This window comes from Cetorhinus maximus, chromosome 31 (assembly GCF_964194155.1).
Source record: "Cetorhinus maximus chromosome 31, sCetMax3.hap1.1, whole genome shotgun sequence".
Taxonomy (NCBI): domain Eukaryota; kingdom Metazoa; phylum Chordata; class Chondrichthyes; order Lamniformes; family Cetorhinidae; genus Cetorhinus; species Cetorhinus maximus.
This window is the reverse complement of record NC_135909.1, coordinates 12,231,464-12,247,911: the sequence shown is the minus strand read 5'-3', so window position 1 is coordinate 12,247,911 and position 16,448 is coordinate 12,231,464. Positions and strand designations below refer to the sequence as shown.

Here is a 16,448-nt window from a genome sequence, read left to right as displayed (position 1 = left end):
TTCGGCTTGTTTTTAGATACAGATTAACCCAGAATGAAAATCAGAAACGGACAGAGATAAACTGTAGACTAGGGAAGGAGAGAGCGAGATTAAGTAAATCTAACATTCGTATACTGAATTAGCTCTTTACAATTAGTACTATATTATGTCCTGTTTTTTGAGAAGTTTGGCGGGCTTTTAAAATTTGAAAAAAATCGGTTGGAATCTGATAATTTGGCGCCGGTATTTTCCGCCCTCACTCCGTGGAGTCTCCGGATTGGTGAGTTCAGTAGATATCTGATTGGTGATATGAACATTGAGAGGCAGCACAATGTGACCAATCAGCAATGCCCGCAGCACCATTCCTCCCGAAGATGTAAGAGAAGCGAATGAGAGAGGATTTCCTCATTCTTTGTGAAAGTGTGAGATTGTGAAAATCTCTGTAAGCAGGACTCTGCTCTACGGGCTGTTCCCAGGGACACGCACTGAGACAAACATCAACTGCAGCTGGAGGATCATCAACTCGGTGAAAGACACCCTTTGGTCTGCCTGAAACTTGCTGGTCTTCCCCGGCTGACTGTTGCAGACTGGCACATGCCAAGGTCCAGGGCTACGTGCTGAGGGAAGCACTAAAGCTTGGGGCAGCTGCCGCAAAGGCGCAATGGGGAAAGGTCGCTGTCTAAGACCTTTCTGCCATAGTGCACCAAAACAAAAATAAAAGTAGCTGGAAAAACTCAGCAGGTCTAACAGCATCTGTGGAGAGGAACACAGTTAACGTTTCGAGTCCGTATGTCTCTTCATCAGAACTGAGAGAATATAGAAGTGTGGTGAAATATAAGCTGTCTGAGGGGTGTGTGACAGGTAGAGCTGGATAGAGGGCCAGTGATAGGTGGAGGCAAAAGGGAGATAGAAAAAGATGTCAAAGACAAAAGGACAAAGGGGTGTTGACGGTGGTGATATTATCTAAGGAATGTGGTAATGGTGACATTAAGGGTAGAAAGCAGGACGAGCAAGTGACAGATGGTGCTAGTGGGGGTGGGGTGGGGTGGGGGGAAGGGATCAAAATAGGCTAAAAGGTGGAGATGAAACAATGGATGGAAATACATTTAAAAATAGTGGAAATAGATGGGAAAAGAAAAATACATTAAAAAATATATAAATTATTGGAAAAAGGGGGATCGGAAAGGGGGTGGGGATGGAGGGGAGAGTTCATGATCTGAAGTTGTTGAACTCAGTGTTAAGTCCAGAAGGCTGTAAAGTGCCTGGTAGAAAGATGAGGTGCTGTTCCTCCAGTTTGCGTTGAGTTTCACTGGAACATTGCAGCAGGCCAAGGACAGACATGTGGGCATGAGAGTAGGATAGGTGTTGAAATGGCAAGCGACAGGGAGGTCCGGGTCATGATTGCGAACAGACGGAAGGTGTTCCGCAAAGCAGTCACCCAGTCTACGTTTGGTGTCTCCAATGTAGAGGAGACTGTATTGGGAGAAGCGAATGCAGTCGGCTAAATTGAGCAAAATGCAAGTGAAGCACTGCTAAAGGAGTGTTTGGGTCCTTGTATTTGAGGAGGGGAGGTAAAGAGGCAGGTGTTGCACCTTCTGTTGTCACATGGGAAGGTGCCGTGGTAGGGGGTTGAGGTGTAGGGGATGATGGGGGAGCGGACCAGGGTGTCCTAGGGGAGCGGCCCCTATGGAATGCCGCCAGGCAAGGTGAAGAGAGGAAATGTTTGGTGGTGGCATCATCCTGGAGTTGGCGGAAATGGCGGAGGATGATCCTTTGAATGCTGATGGGGTGAAAAGTGAGGACAAGGGGGACCCTATCATGGTTCAGGGAGGGAGAGGACAATGTGAGGGCAGAGGCGCGGGAAATGGGTTGGACATGGCTGAGGGCTCTGTCATCCACCGTGGGCAGGAAACCTCAGTTAAGGAACCAGGTAGACATGTTAAAATCACTCTTTTGGAAAGTGGCATCATCAGAACAGATGCTGCGGAGACAAAGGAACTAAGAAAATGGGATGGAGTCCTTAAAGGAAGCAGGGTGTGAGAAGTTGTAGTCGAGGTAGCTGTGGGAGTCGGCGGGCTTGTATTGAATTTTGATGGACTATCACCAAAAATTGAAACAGAGAGGTCAAGGATGGGAAGGGAAGTGTCAGTGATGGACCATGTGAAAGTGATGGAGGGGTGGAAATTGAAAGCAAAATTAATGCATTTTTCCAAGTCCAGACGAGAGCATGAAGTGACACCGACACAGTCATCGATGTACCAGAGAAAGAGTTGTGGGAGGGGGCCTGAGTAGGACTGGAACAAGGAATGTTTCATATACCTCATAAAGAGACAGGCATAACTGGGGCCCATGCGGGTACCCATAACCACACCTTTTATTTAGAGGAAGTGAGTCAAGTTCAAGGAAGAATTGTCCAGTGAGAGAACAAGTTCAGCCAGTCGGAGGTGGGTGGTGGTGGTTGGGGATTGTTCAGGCCTCTGTTCAAGGAAGAAGCGGAGAGCCCTTAAACCATCCTGGTGGGGGATGGAGGTTGATAGGGATTGGACATCCATGGTGAAGAGGATGCAGTTGGGGCCAGGGAACTACAAATTGTTGATTTGATATAGGGCACCAGATGAATCGTGGATGTAGGTGGGAAGAGACTGTACAAGGGGAGGGAGAACGGAGTCAAGATAAGAAGAAATGAGTTCCGTGGGGCAAGAACATGCTGACGAGATCGGTCTACCGGGACAGTCCTGTTTGTGGATTTTGGGTAGGAGGTAGAAGCGGGCCGTCCGAGGTTGGGAGACTGAGGTTAGAAGCTGTGGAGGGAAGATCTCCAGAGGAGGTGAGGTCAGTGACAGTCCTGGAAACAATGGCTTGATGTTCGGTGGTGGGGTCATGGTCCAGAGGGAGGTAGGGAGAGACGGCCATAACACAGTTAGTATTGAGTAATTGACTCTATGATCAATGACTTTATTACGAGTGAGCATAATGGAATACAATTCAATTACAACTTTCAAAAATGTGAAAACTAAAGAAATACTAATATCCGAGATTATAGAAAGTCTAAATTTAACGGGATGAGAGACAGTTTCATAACAAACAATCTGCAGGGGATGGACGCAAATTGAATATCGAAATGGGACAAACAGAGCTTCAAACGCGAATGGTCCCCGCTTCTGCTACACGTCCACTCGCGCCCAACGCCCCTTGCCCCCCGCGCCGACACAGGTTCGGAGATTTTGTTCTCTCTGTGATGAGAGTGAAATGGGGACAATTCCCACTGATTTTAGCGGTTGAATTGCTGCGGAGATCTGCGCATGCGCTGTTTAACCCCGTCCCCAGTGTCGTCAAATTGAGGATAACAGCGCATGCGCAACTACTCCACCAACAATGGCCCAGAGCGTCATTCACTCAGTGAGCGGAATAGGGTTTAATTCAGCAGCGATCGGAGACATCACCGCCCCAGAGGGAAGTGAACAAACAGCATCTGCTTAAAGCAGCGCATCGGTTTGGAGCCGCGTCCGCAGATATGCTCAGAGATTGGCATTGAGTGTCCGGGCAGCTGAGGCGGCGGCGGCGGCTGTTTTTAATGGGCTCCCTGGAACACGAGCTGCTCCCGGAACATGGAGTGAGCGGGGGGAAGGGAGAGGCCATTCTCGAGCAGTGTCTGGACAGAGTGAGAAGAACTCGCCATTGAAGATCATTGCTGCTTTCTCTCCCCAAACCCGAGTGAAGCTTCCTGGCTTAGTTCCGGCTCCCACTGCCCCTTGTTATTGGACAGAGAATGGCGGGGAAATAGCCGCACAGTAACAATGTTTCCAGTTACACAAAGAAGATCAATTTCAGGCACCAGGTGAGAAGTGTGAAAGAGACATTTTAAACTGTACCTGCTTGTTTCCGGATGTACAGTTAGTTCAAAGGGAGATGTAAAGAGAAATTTGACCCTTGCAAAGGTCATTTCTCCATCAGATAGCCTAATTCAAGGAGCAGTGCACAGGACAGGTTGTCTCTGCAGGTCAAAAACTTGTTACAAATCTACTTAAAATAACAGATGAGTAGAAACTGATTGTTCCAGTACTGTGTGTGCTGCTGGTTTTGCTCTGTTGATTCTTCATAATAATTATTACTTGAAAAAAATACATTGATCACTTTTGTACCTTCTACTTCACCTATTCTTCAGGTGAAGGAGTTATATTTCCTGTGTGCACGGAAAGAATTGAAGGAACCAGATGATTCCTCGAAACAAGGAAAAGTGCAGCCTGATGGTTCCAACTCACAGTAAGTACAATATCACTCACAAAGCACAGAGATACTGCCAGGCCTTTAGGCCAAAATGAAACAGTATAGAGACCCACATAGGTCCAAAGGTTGAGAGGTGCCCTTTCAATAAAACATTCAAACAGAGCATTAGTGGGAGAAGTTGTTTCCATTGCACTCCAACCTAGTACAACTGAGAACTAGATACATCAATCCCAGGGCAAAAGCAAACCCAATATTATTTTTAAGTACACAGTGTCACCTTGTCCACAAATTAAATGCCAATTATTAACTCCATCAGTCAACATTTACCCTTTTGTGAGATACAGAATGGATTGCTGTTAAGTATCCCAGAGTATAGACTGGGCTACAGATTAAATACCAGTTCCAAAATCTCACGAAGTGTTAGATGAGAACATCAAGTAAAAGTATCAATTTCCTTTTAAAAACTGCACGAATTACACACCAGGCCATGTATCAGATCGATGTATATGTTATCATTTCAATTTGTTTTCACAGAGATACAAATTGAACAGCACTACATATCCCACACAAAACTACTGAATGTAACCTATGGCTGTGAAAGAAAACATTGACTAAATATTTTACAAGAAATCAAATGGTAAACAAATATTGATACCATAATTTATGAAATCCCAGTTACATTCAACACCAGAGATGCATAGATAGAGAATAAATCCAAAACTCACTCACCCACCTAGAAACAGACATTTAAACAATAATTCCAAGCACACATCCAATCTGCAGATTGACAAATACAAAATTAAAGCTACTTTCATATACACTGTCACCGACAGAAAGAAGCTGAATATAGTCCACTGTCATATACAGTACCAGGAACTGACAAAGGTATCACAAAGTCCAGACTCACTTATTGTACCTGAGACCGATGGCCAACAATAACTAATTCACATTGAGCAGTTAAGATTGAAAAATATAGAATACAGGTTTGGAAGGTGTTGTCTAAGGAGGCTTGGTGAGTTCCTACAGCTCATCTTGTAGATGATATACACTGCTACTACTGTGTGTCGGTGGTGGAGGGAGTTAATGTTTGTGGATGTGGCACCAATCAAGCAGGCTGCTTTGTCCTGGGTTATGTCAAGCTTCTGGAGTTCTGTAGGAGATGACTGATACAGAAGGAATAAGGCATTCACATGCAACACAAAAGACTGACAGAAGCAGGTTGAATGCAACAGTATTACACTCCACAGGAAACGGAAAGAAAGCAAAGAATAAAACACAGTTTTCATTTCACAGCAGAAAACGTGAAGCAAACTGAATAGAGCAATCACAGGATCAAAGAATTGCATTTATGTAGCTCATCCTGCACTCGTACAAAGTACCACAACTGACAGATACAGGCAGAAAACAGCATTTGAATACAATACCAGAGATTGATACATACACAATGAATCAGGTACACATATAATTATTCAAAGACTGATGGCAGCAGAACTAACATCAAACTCTCACTCCCTTCCAGATACTGGCAGCTTCAGAATGAGCTCCACATTCAGTTGTAAATCTGGGGACTGACAGATGGAATGGATCACAAAATCACATTCAGTTCCACAGACTGATGGGTACATAATTCATCCCATGTTCACACACAGTAGCATAGACAGATACATTATTAAAAACTCTTTCGCAAAAAGCACACAAGACTGACAGATGCAGAACTAAATTAACTGTCCCATTCAGTACCAGAGAATGGCAGAAAGAGAAAATATCCCACACTGACACACATGACCAGAGTCTGTCAGATACAGAATATATCCCACACTCTCATCCCAAATCAGAGACTAACAGATGGAGAATTAAGGCCATAATGACACAGCCCCAATGGATGACAATTACAGAATTAACCTAATAATGGATGAGAAATGGAGAGATGCAGATTAACTCTCACACTTGCTGAGTCCCAAGGGCTTATGATCACAGAATGAATCCCATCGTCACACAGAACAGTGGCAGACAGTGAATGTGACCACACTCACAGAGCAGAGCAGAGACTGGGAGGTACAGATTGACATCAGCACTTGCATATGTAAGCAGAGACTGACAGACACACAATAAATCTCTCACACACACTCAGTCCAGAGATTGACAGATGCAGAGTGAACCCTATGCTCTCACATGCTACTAGATTTGCAGATAGAGAATGAATTCCACCATCTCACAAAAAAACAGTGACAGATATTGAACAAATCTCACTCGTGTACAGTTCACAGAACTGGAAGTTACAGCATGAATCCCAGAATTGCATTTAGGACCAGAAACAGTCAGATATAGAATTATTCCAACAAGCACGTCCATTACCAGAATATGATAAAGACAGACAATTATCAGCTAATGAATTAGTCTAAAACTCTCATAGTGAAGCAGAGAATGATGAATACATAATGAATCCCACAACCATTCACTTGCAGTGACTGGCAGATACAAAATGATTTACATACTCACAGACTGAACCAGTGATGAGCAGATACTGAACAAATGTATTTCACACATAGAGCAATTACTAATATTATTTGATTTCTTCTTTGGATGTTTGTTTCACTAGAAAGTCCAGGAGTTTTGACCCTCCCTAATTGTCATTTTGAAGGCGGTGGTGGACTGCCTTCTGTCTGTCATCCATAGGTGTGGCAAATTTGTTGTTAGGTAGCAAGTTCCAGGATTTTGACCCAGTGTTGATGACTGAATGGTGACATAATGTCAAGTCAGGATGGTGTTTGAATTGGGGGTGACTTTGCAGGTGGTGTGGTTCCAGGCACCTTCTGTCCATGTTCTTCTAGGTATAACAGGTTGCGGGTTAGAAGGATGCTGTTGAAGTAGTCTTTTTGAGTTGCTGCAGCAGATCTCATAGGTGGTTAAAACTGTGTGAGAGTGGGGGAGGGAATAGACTCATGAATTGTGTGTCACTCAGATACTTTATCCAGAATATTATTGATCTGCATGAGTGTTGTTGGGAGTGCACTCAGTAGTGGAAAGTATTTAATCACACTTCTGACTAGTAGGTTATAAGTTGCAGAATAGGCTTTAAGGAGTGCAAAGGTCAGTTACTCACTGTGGACCTGCTTTGACCTGTTCCTCAAGCTGTAGTAGTTGTTTTGCAGAGTAAGATTAAACCTTTCAATCATTTACCATAAACTAACAAGCACAAAAAAAAGATGGTCACACTCGAGTGAGATATCCCATTGCAGGGAAAAAGCGACACTCGCTTATCATAGACGTGCAGGCAAAGCACAAAACCCACAGTCACATTTCAATTATAAAGAAGTCCATAATAAAATCAACGTTCACAGGTTTGAACAGACAGGGAAATGAATACAAATGTTCACCAATCAGACACAGACACCGAATCATAGCAACATCTACATTCTACAGGTTAAAAGATTCACAGTAAAACCTACATCTCATTAAACAAAATGAAGAGGTACTGAATAAAAACATATTCTGTTACAGTAACTGACAGGTACAGAATTAGATCAACATTCTCATATCAGACACACACAATTGCAGAGTTAAATCTAAAATAACATCTAACAAATTGATAGGCACAGAGTGACCACACATTCACTTGCCAGAATTTAAAAGGTACAGGAGAAAAACCTTTCTTCCATACCAGAGACTAACTTGTACAGAGAAAAATAGACACTCACGTAGCTGTAACTGACAGGTGCTGAAGAAGATCCTGATTCACAGACTGGAAACTGCCAGGTAAAGATTAAAGCCAAAAATAACAAATTAGACACTGAGGTTCACAGCAATCCTATATTCACTTGTCAGAAATTTACATATAAAGAGTAAGGCCTTTTCTTCCACACTGGAAATGTCCAAGTACAAAGGAAAACCCAGATACATGTTTAAGAAATTGACAGACCCAAAGCAAAACCAGCATTCACTACAGCAAAAAACGACAGGAACAAAATAAAATACACACTCATGTAACAAAAATAGGCACAAATAATTAAGTTCACATGTCCAAAACTGAAACAGTTAAAATCCACAATCACACATCAGTAAGTGACTTGCACAATAAAGCCCAGATTCTCATAGCAGAAACAGATGGAGATAGAGCAAACTAATTCTCACTGAACCAGAAACTGGGCAGGACAGAATACAGATTACACCCATTTTTCAGAAACGGACAGGTGGATATAAAATAAGGTACTTGCATAAAAGAGATTGACAGAAACAGACTAAAGCACATTGCCCCACTTAAAAGTGTGACAGGTGCAGTATATAACCCAGTCTTCCAAAATACTGACTTGTACAGAGTGAAAACAACACTAACATGGCAGGAAATCACATATTCAATATAAATCCACACAGACATACCACTTACTGACGGTTATAGAGTTATATATAATAAATCAGGAAATGCATACGACCATAGCAGAGTCTAACAGATAGAGATTAAAATCCATACACTTAGCAGGAACCAAAAGTTACAGGACAAAGCCCACAATCACATATCGGATAGTGAGGGAATCAGAGTAAAACCAACATTGACATAGATGAAACAAATTGGTCGAATGAGGAAAGGTTGCTCGATTTAGGCCAATACTCAGCGGAGTTGAGAAGAATGGGAGGTGATCTTATTTAGAAATATAAGTTTCTGAGGGGACTTGACGGGGAAGATTCTGGGAGGACGTTCCCCCTCATGAGGAGTCTAGAACTATGGTCCACAGCTTAAAAATAAAGTGTCTCCCATTTTAGACTGCAATGAGAAGGATTTTTTCTCCCAAAGGATGGTTAGACTTTGGAATTCTCATCCCCGGAGAGCAGTGGAGGCTGGGCCTTTGAATAAATTCAAAGCTGTGTTGGACTGATTTCTGATCGACGAGGGAGTTGAGGCTTTGGGGGCCAGGCAGCAAAGGCCACAGTTATATCAGCCATGGTCTTATTGAATAGTGGAGCATATTCCAGGGGCCGAATGACCTACTCCTGGTCCTATTTATTATGTTCTTAAAAAATAAGATTAAATGTGACAATTGCATGAGAGAAGTTAATAAGAATAGTGTATATCCCACAATTACATGACAGAAAATGATAGGCAGACTAAAACCCACACTCATAACAGAAAATGGCAGGTAAAGGGCATGCTCACACATCAGCCACTGACCAATTCAGTATAAAAGGCACATTGACATTCCAGAAATGGATATTATAATACCATAAAATGCCCACTCATCTCAAAACAAAACAAGAGATACAGAATAAAGCCCACACTCTCAAACTACAGAAAGACACAATGTGAAACTAAACTCACTGGCAAGCAACCAACTTGTCCAAAATAAAACACTTACACATATGCTAGAAATTAACAGGGATGATGTAAGACCATCACTGGCTCAGCACAAACTGACAGCTGCATTGTGCAAAACACTCACACCTACCAAACCTGACAGGTAGATTGTCAAAGTCACATTCACATATGAGAAACTTATAGACACAGGGAGTTTAAAAAAAACACTCATTCACACATACCTGACACTGCCAGAAACACAGTAAAGCCACACTCAAAATAAGAAACTAGAAGCTGCAAAAAAAAAACACCCAATTATGCCAAATATTGATATGCACAGGGTAAAAAAAACCTTCACATATCAGAAATGAGCATGTACAGACAAATTGCACACCATACCACAGACTGAGAAATATGGAGTAAAAAAAACACTTTCCATACCAAATACCAACAGTACAGAATAAAGTACAAAATTACCTACTGACAGACAAGGAGTAAAACCCACACACACACATCAGTGATTGATGGAAACAAAACCTGCATTCACTGAACAGAGATTGGCAAATACAAACAAAGACAGATCGTCACCTATCAGAAACTGACAATAGCAGATGAAAAGCCACATCCACATTTGGGAGGTGGAAAGAGACAGAGTCAAACCCACACTCATGTAGCAGAGACTGACAGGTGCAGATTAAAATACAGACTGACATAGGAGAGACTGACAGGAACATAGGAAAACACTTCCTTTGAAGCTGCATGGTATGGAGATTTAAAAAAACATAAATTGGAGATTAAATGTTATGAATTAATTGTTGTAATCAACTGCCACAAACTGACATAGATTAAAAGTTTTATCCAAATATCAGTTACTCATAGGCCACATTCACATAGCTACAGAGGACAAATATCTGAAGAGACAGAATAGAAATCCAATTGCTGAATAGCGGGAAAGGGAAGAAATTAGAAATGTGTGATCCATTTCACTGCTGAATGTGGACTACAAAATTCTGTCCAAGGCCATTTCCAATCGGCTCTGGGGCTGGTGATCCACCCTGACTAGATCTGCGCTGTACATGGCAAGAAGATATCTGATAGCCTCTCACTACTCAGGGAAATAATTGCAGGATGGGGGCGACTGGAGACCTACCTCATCAGCTTGGGCCAGGAGAAGGCCTATGGCAGAATATCACACGCCTACTTGATGGATCAGCCCTCCAAAATGGAGTTTGGAGAGGGAATCTGCAGTTGGGTCCAGCTGCTCTACAGAAACCTCAGTAGTGCAGTTTCAGCCAATGGGTGAGAATTGGAAATCTTTCTGATAAATCTGAAGCACTCTCTCCCCTCTCCTGTTCATATTTTGCATAGAACCTTTTGCTGAGTCCATCAGGAAGGATTCGGGTATAAGAAGGGTGACAATCCCAGGCAGCGGAGGCACTCAGGTCAAAGCCTCCCTGTACATGGACAACGTCATCATCTTCTGCTTGGATCCACTGATAGTGTACAGACCTGTGATTGGTTCAAACTGGCCTCGGGAGCAAAGCTAAATTGTGGCAAGAGTGACATCATGTTCTTTGGGGACCTAGGCTGACCATTCCTTTGTCCCCTTCACTGTCAGGTCAGGCTGCCTGAAGGTGCTGGGGATATGGTCCTGGGCATGGACTGGAGACTGAAAGGAGCAAGAAGCTATGGTCAAAGAAAAACTGGGCATGCGGGAGCAACGCTCCCTCTCCATCACTGCTAAGAAACTGGTCATCAGGTATGAAACACTCTTGGTGTTGTACATGGTGCAGGTTTGGCCCTTTCATCACTCCTACACTGTGGTGATCACCAAAACTATCTTCTGCTTTATCTGAAGGTTGAAAACGGACCATGTTCACAGGGACATGGCATACAAACCTCTAGATAAATGGGGACAAAATGTGACCAACATCGCCCTCATCCTAATGGTCCTGTTGTGTGTGGCTGCATCAAGCTGTGCATAGACCCTCGGGAAGCAAACAGCAAGTGTCAATATGTGCTGAGGTTCTACCTGACCCGGTGTCACGAGGATGGGTCACTTGTGGAAAATTTTATGCAGAGAAACATCTTTGAGGACAGCTCCATCCAGCAGTGGTACCCACGTAATGATCTACAGGTACAGCAGGATAAGGCGATGGTAGATTCTGTCAGATAGCCTGCTCAGTGAACTATCAAAGTATTTTGGCAGAAAGCCTCATCACCAGAACTTTCAAACAACCTCTAGGATGTTGCTTGGCTGGTGGTGAGAAAGGTCCTCCCCATCATGTCCTTCCTCCAAGCCCAAAGTCTCTCCCCTTCTGCTCATCACACTCGGTGGCTGTAATGGAGAAGAAACCATTGTTCTGCACCTTCTGGGATGTACCTTTTCCAAGAAGGTCTGGCTAGAGATGCAGTGGTGTTTGTCGAGGTTCATCCTGAGCAGCTCTGTGATGTAGGACTCAGTGCTCTATGGCCTGATCCCAGGGACGCACACCAAGATAAACATCAACTGCAGCTGGAGGATCATCAGCTCTTTGGTCTGCCCGAAACTTGCCTATCTTTTGAGTGATATAGACTGGCACATTGCAAGATCCAAGACTATGTGCTGAGGAACACATTAAAGCTTGGAACAGCCACCACAGAGGTTCAATGGGGAAATGTCACTGCTGAATGCCTTTCACCCATAGTGCACTGAGGACCTGAAGAATTTTATAGCACCCCTGGGGCTGTATGCCTGACATTGATTGTACTTTGTGAATATCAAGAGTAACAGAAATTGGATTGATGCACCTCAGAGAGGAACTTGCTGCAGGAAGGCAAGTTGAATTCTGTTGCAGTTTCTGTAATGTTTCAGTTTGAAAACAATTGCCCTTGGGCTGTATTCCTGACATGGAACATATATTATAAACATCAGGGGAATTACAACTGTGGAGAGGCACCTAGGGGTGGGGACACGTTGAACTTTGTTGCACTTGCGGTAATTTTCAAGTTGAAATGGTTTGCAATGTACTCCTACACATTTTATGAATAAAGTTTATTTCTGGAGGCAAATAAAGAAGAGAAGAAGGAAACAGCTACCAAGAAAGGGTGAAAGAAACCTCTGAGTAAAGGACAGGAATATTCAGGAAAATTTGGGGAAGGAGAGTTACTCCATCTACATCTACAAAGTGATGAAGCAGGTTCACCCCGACACCGGCATCTCCTCCAAGGCCATGAGCATCATGAACTCGTTTGTGAACGATATTTTCGAGCGCATCGCGGGTGAGGCTTCCCGCCTGGCCCATTACAACAAGCGCAGCACCATCAGCTCCCGGGAGATCCAGACCGCCGTGCGCCTGCTGCTGCCCGGGGAACTGTCCAAGCACGCCGTGTCGGAAGGGACAAAGGCGGTGACCAAGTACACCAGCTCCAAGTAAAACCCCACAACGGACTGAAAAACATTCAAAACACAACGGCTCTTTTAAGAGCCACCCACAATCTCCCTGAAAAAGCTGCACCATCATTTCCCATATTGAGTTAATGATAAATATCTTGCTGGAGGTTTGTAGGTCAATTTTCCAATGTTTTCCAATCCAGTCACATGTTTCTCCAAAATGCAGTTTCTCTCCCAGCGGAATGTCTGTTTCTCTATTCAGTGTTTGTGATGTAAACTGAACATTGGTCCCTGACCCTTTGTCCAATTTCTTGGCCTCACCTGTTAATGTTCCACCTCCTCCCACTCAGTAAAGGGAATGTGTCAGTCTTCTCCTTTTCCAGTGTGTTTACTTATTGGGAAATGTTAATTCATTAACTTTAAACCGCTGGAGTGCAGAAACTTTAATGTTACTTTCTAACTTCTTACACCAGAAGCCTGGACTCTGGATTCACTCCCTCGGCTGCTCCTGTCACCAGGCACCAATCTCTAATCTGTGATGTGTTACCTTTACAATGATTGAATTGGACTGGGTCCCATTACAGAATGTTGTGAATGGGTCTTCCTACCTGCCCATTACAGACTGTTCCTTCTATGTGAAACTATCAAACTGAATTGGGAGTGAATTTTAAAACCGAAGCAAAGTTTCACTAAAGTGGTCCCTGGGATGTGGTGATTGGCCTACGATGAGACGCTGATCAAATTGGGCTTTTTTTTCTCTCTAGTGTTTGGAAGAATGAGAGGCGATCTCATTGAAACTTACAAGATTCTGAATGGGGCTTGATACGGTAAAAACTGGGAGATTGTTTCCGCTGATTGGGGAATCTAAAACACGAGCACTGTCTCAGATAATGATCGTTTAGGACTGAGATGAGGGGAAATTTCATCACTGTGAATCTTTGGAATTCTCTGCTCAGGGTTTCCAATGGCAGCTTCCTATGTAAACATGTCATGCTGCAGTTCACCAACCTCACCAGTGGAGGTGTTGCAGTAATTCATCAAACCCCTGGAGTCAGACCACTCAGCACAGAGACTGGGATCTTCCTGTGCTCCATGTGTGGGTTTCAGTGCCTGGGTGAGAGCACCTCACTGAGCACAGGCTGGGAATAGAGACTGTGTGCCTGTGTGTCTCTGCACCACACCTGGTGAAAGTAGCTCATTCAGCACATACAGGGCTGGGATTTCCCTGTACTCTCTCTCAGGCTCAGTTTACTCTGAGTGGATATCCCTCATTCTTTGGTTTGAGTTACAGCTTCTCTCTTACAGTTAGTCTGGGTGTTCCTGACTGAGCAGAATGCCCCTATCCTGTCACACTCACCGCACATATTGAGGTGGATGTGCTGCCTCCCCAGATACAGGTGATCAAGAATTCACGTCTTCGCTACACTCGTTAACTTTACTGACCCCTAGTCCTTGAATCATCATTGATTTCCGTGGAATGTCAGGTACATTATCATCTTCATCTGCTGTGAACACTGACCTGACAGTGGAAAGGCATTGGAGGAGGATGGTGAAGTCAACAATGTCAAAGGTTGAGAAGGATGAGGAGGGATTGATCAGCTGGGTCAGACTGCACTCGCCTGCTCCCATTCTAATCTTTCCAGAGTATCACCTGCAATGGCTTCTCTTCCCAATCCTGCTCTGTTACCTCTGGAATCCCCCAGGGATCTATCCTTGGCTCCTCCTATTTCTCATCTATAAGCTGCCCCTTAGTGACATTATCTGAAAACACAGTGTTAGTTACCACATGTATGCTGATAACACCCAGCTCCACTTCACCATCACCACTCACAACCCCTCCACTGTCATTAAATGATCAGACTTCTTATCCAACATGCAGTACTGGATAAGCAGAAAATTCCCCCCACTAAATATTCAGAAGACCAAAGACCACACTACAAATTCCATTCCCAGTCACTGACTCCATCCCTCTCCCTGGTCACTGTCTGAGACTGAAACAAACTCTCATAAACTCGGCACCTCACTTCACCCTGAAATGAGCTTCTGACCACATACCAGTTCCTTCACCAAGATCACCTATTCCCAGGTCTGTAACATTGCACATTTTATTTTAATGTGAGTGTCGCTGGCTAGGCCAGCATTTATTGTCCATCCCTAATTGCCCTTGAGGCTCACATGTAGGCCAGACCAGGTAAGGACGGCAGATTTCCTTCCCTAAAGGAAATTAGTGAACCAGATGGGTTTTTACAACAATTGACAATGGTTTCATGGTCATCATTAGACTTTTTTTTATACTGAATTCAGTATCCACCATCTGGCGTGGTGGGATTTTAACCAAGAGTCCCCAGGGCATTACCCGAGGTCTCTGGATTACCAATCTAGTTAATTACCAATAATTACCAACACCACTATGCCATAACCTTCCCACGTCACCATGCCTCAACTCACCTGTACCTGAAACCTTCATCCACTGCTCAAAACCTCGCCCATGCTTTTGTTACCTCTAGATTTGACCATTCAAACACACTCCCGGCCAACCTCCCATTTTTCACCCTCCAGAGAGTGAAGCTCATCCAAAACTCTGCTTCCTGGATCTGAGTTCTCTCCAAATGGCGGTCACCCATCACTCCTGTGCATGTTAACCTATACCGCATCCTGGTCTCAATTATAAAATTCTCACCCTTGTTTTGAAATTCCTTCATGACTTCACCTCTCCCTATCTCTGGAATCTCCTCCAGCCCGACAATGCTCTGAGAAATCTGAGCTCCACTAATGTCAGGACATCCCTGATTTTAATCACTCCACCATTGGTGGCTGTGCCTTCAGCTACTGGGCCCTAAGCTCTGGAATTTCCTCCCGAAACCACTCTGTCTGTATCTTGCTTTCCTCCTTCCCCTACCTGGATCCCATTCCCTCCATTTGTTTCCCCCTTCCTCTCCCCCGGGTTCCTCCTCTCTCACCCTCTGGCTTTACGCAGTCCAGTTGCTGTTTTAATTGGCATCAGTGAAATGTAGTTTCTGTATTTCCCACAGCAGTGACTACACTTTAAAAGGAATTCATTGTCTGTAAAGCTCTTTGGGATGTTCTGAGTTTGTGAAGGAGAATACATACATGCAATGTTTTGTTTTTTTCATAGAAACATAGAAAGGAGTCACAGAAAACACTGAAGAGGCCATTCAGCCCATTTTGTATGTGATGGCCGCACCCTCTGAAACCCGTCTACAGCCCTGCACCACTGAACGAGCCCCAACCCCCCTCCCATCAACACTGCACCCCCATCTCCTCCTCCTGATCTCCTTCCCCACTCACTGAAACTCTTCCCCACCTGGTAAAGCCCTTTCCCCAGCCTCTGACCCATTGGGAAAGGATCAGCTTTGTAATCTGAGGGCCGAGGATTCCAGTCCCTGTCTCGCTGCTGCTTCCAGCGAAACTTGGTCAATTCCCAGGAAGCCATGAAAAGTGAGCAATTCCCGCTGAATTCTCCTGCTCCCTCAATGGGAGTGAAGGAGATGCTCCTTCAATCTGCAACAATGTCCATCTTATTGAAATTGCAGCAGCCAGTGTGATTTTTTTCCTGACTAA

At 44.0% G+C, this 16,448-nt stretch overlaps 1 protein-coding gene across 1 annotated transcript in view; it reads left to right on the top strand.

Moving 5' to 3' along the window:
* The window catches only part of LOC144670420 (histone H2B-like), a 528,756-nt gene that overhangs the window by 396,339 nt on the left and 115,969 nt on the right, over positions 1-16,448 (top strand). The gene's annotated exons all lie outside the window — the stretch shown is intronic.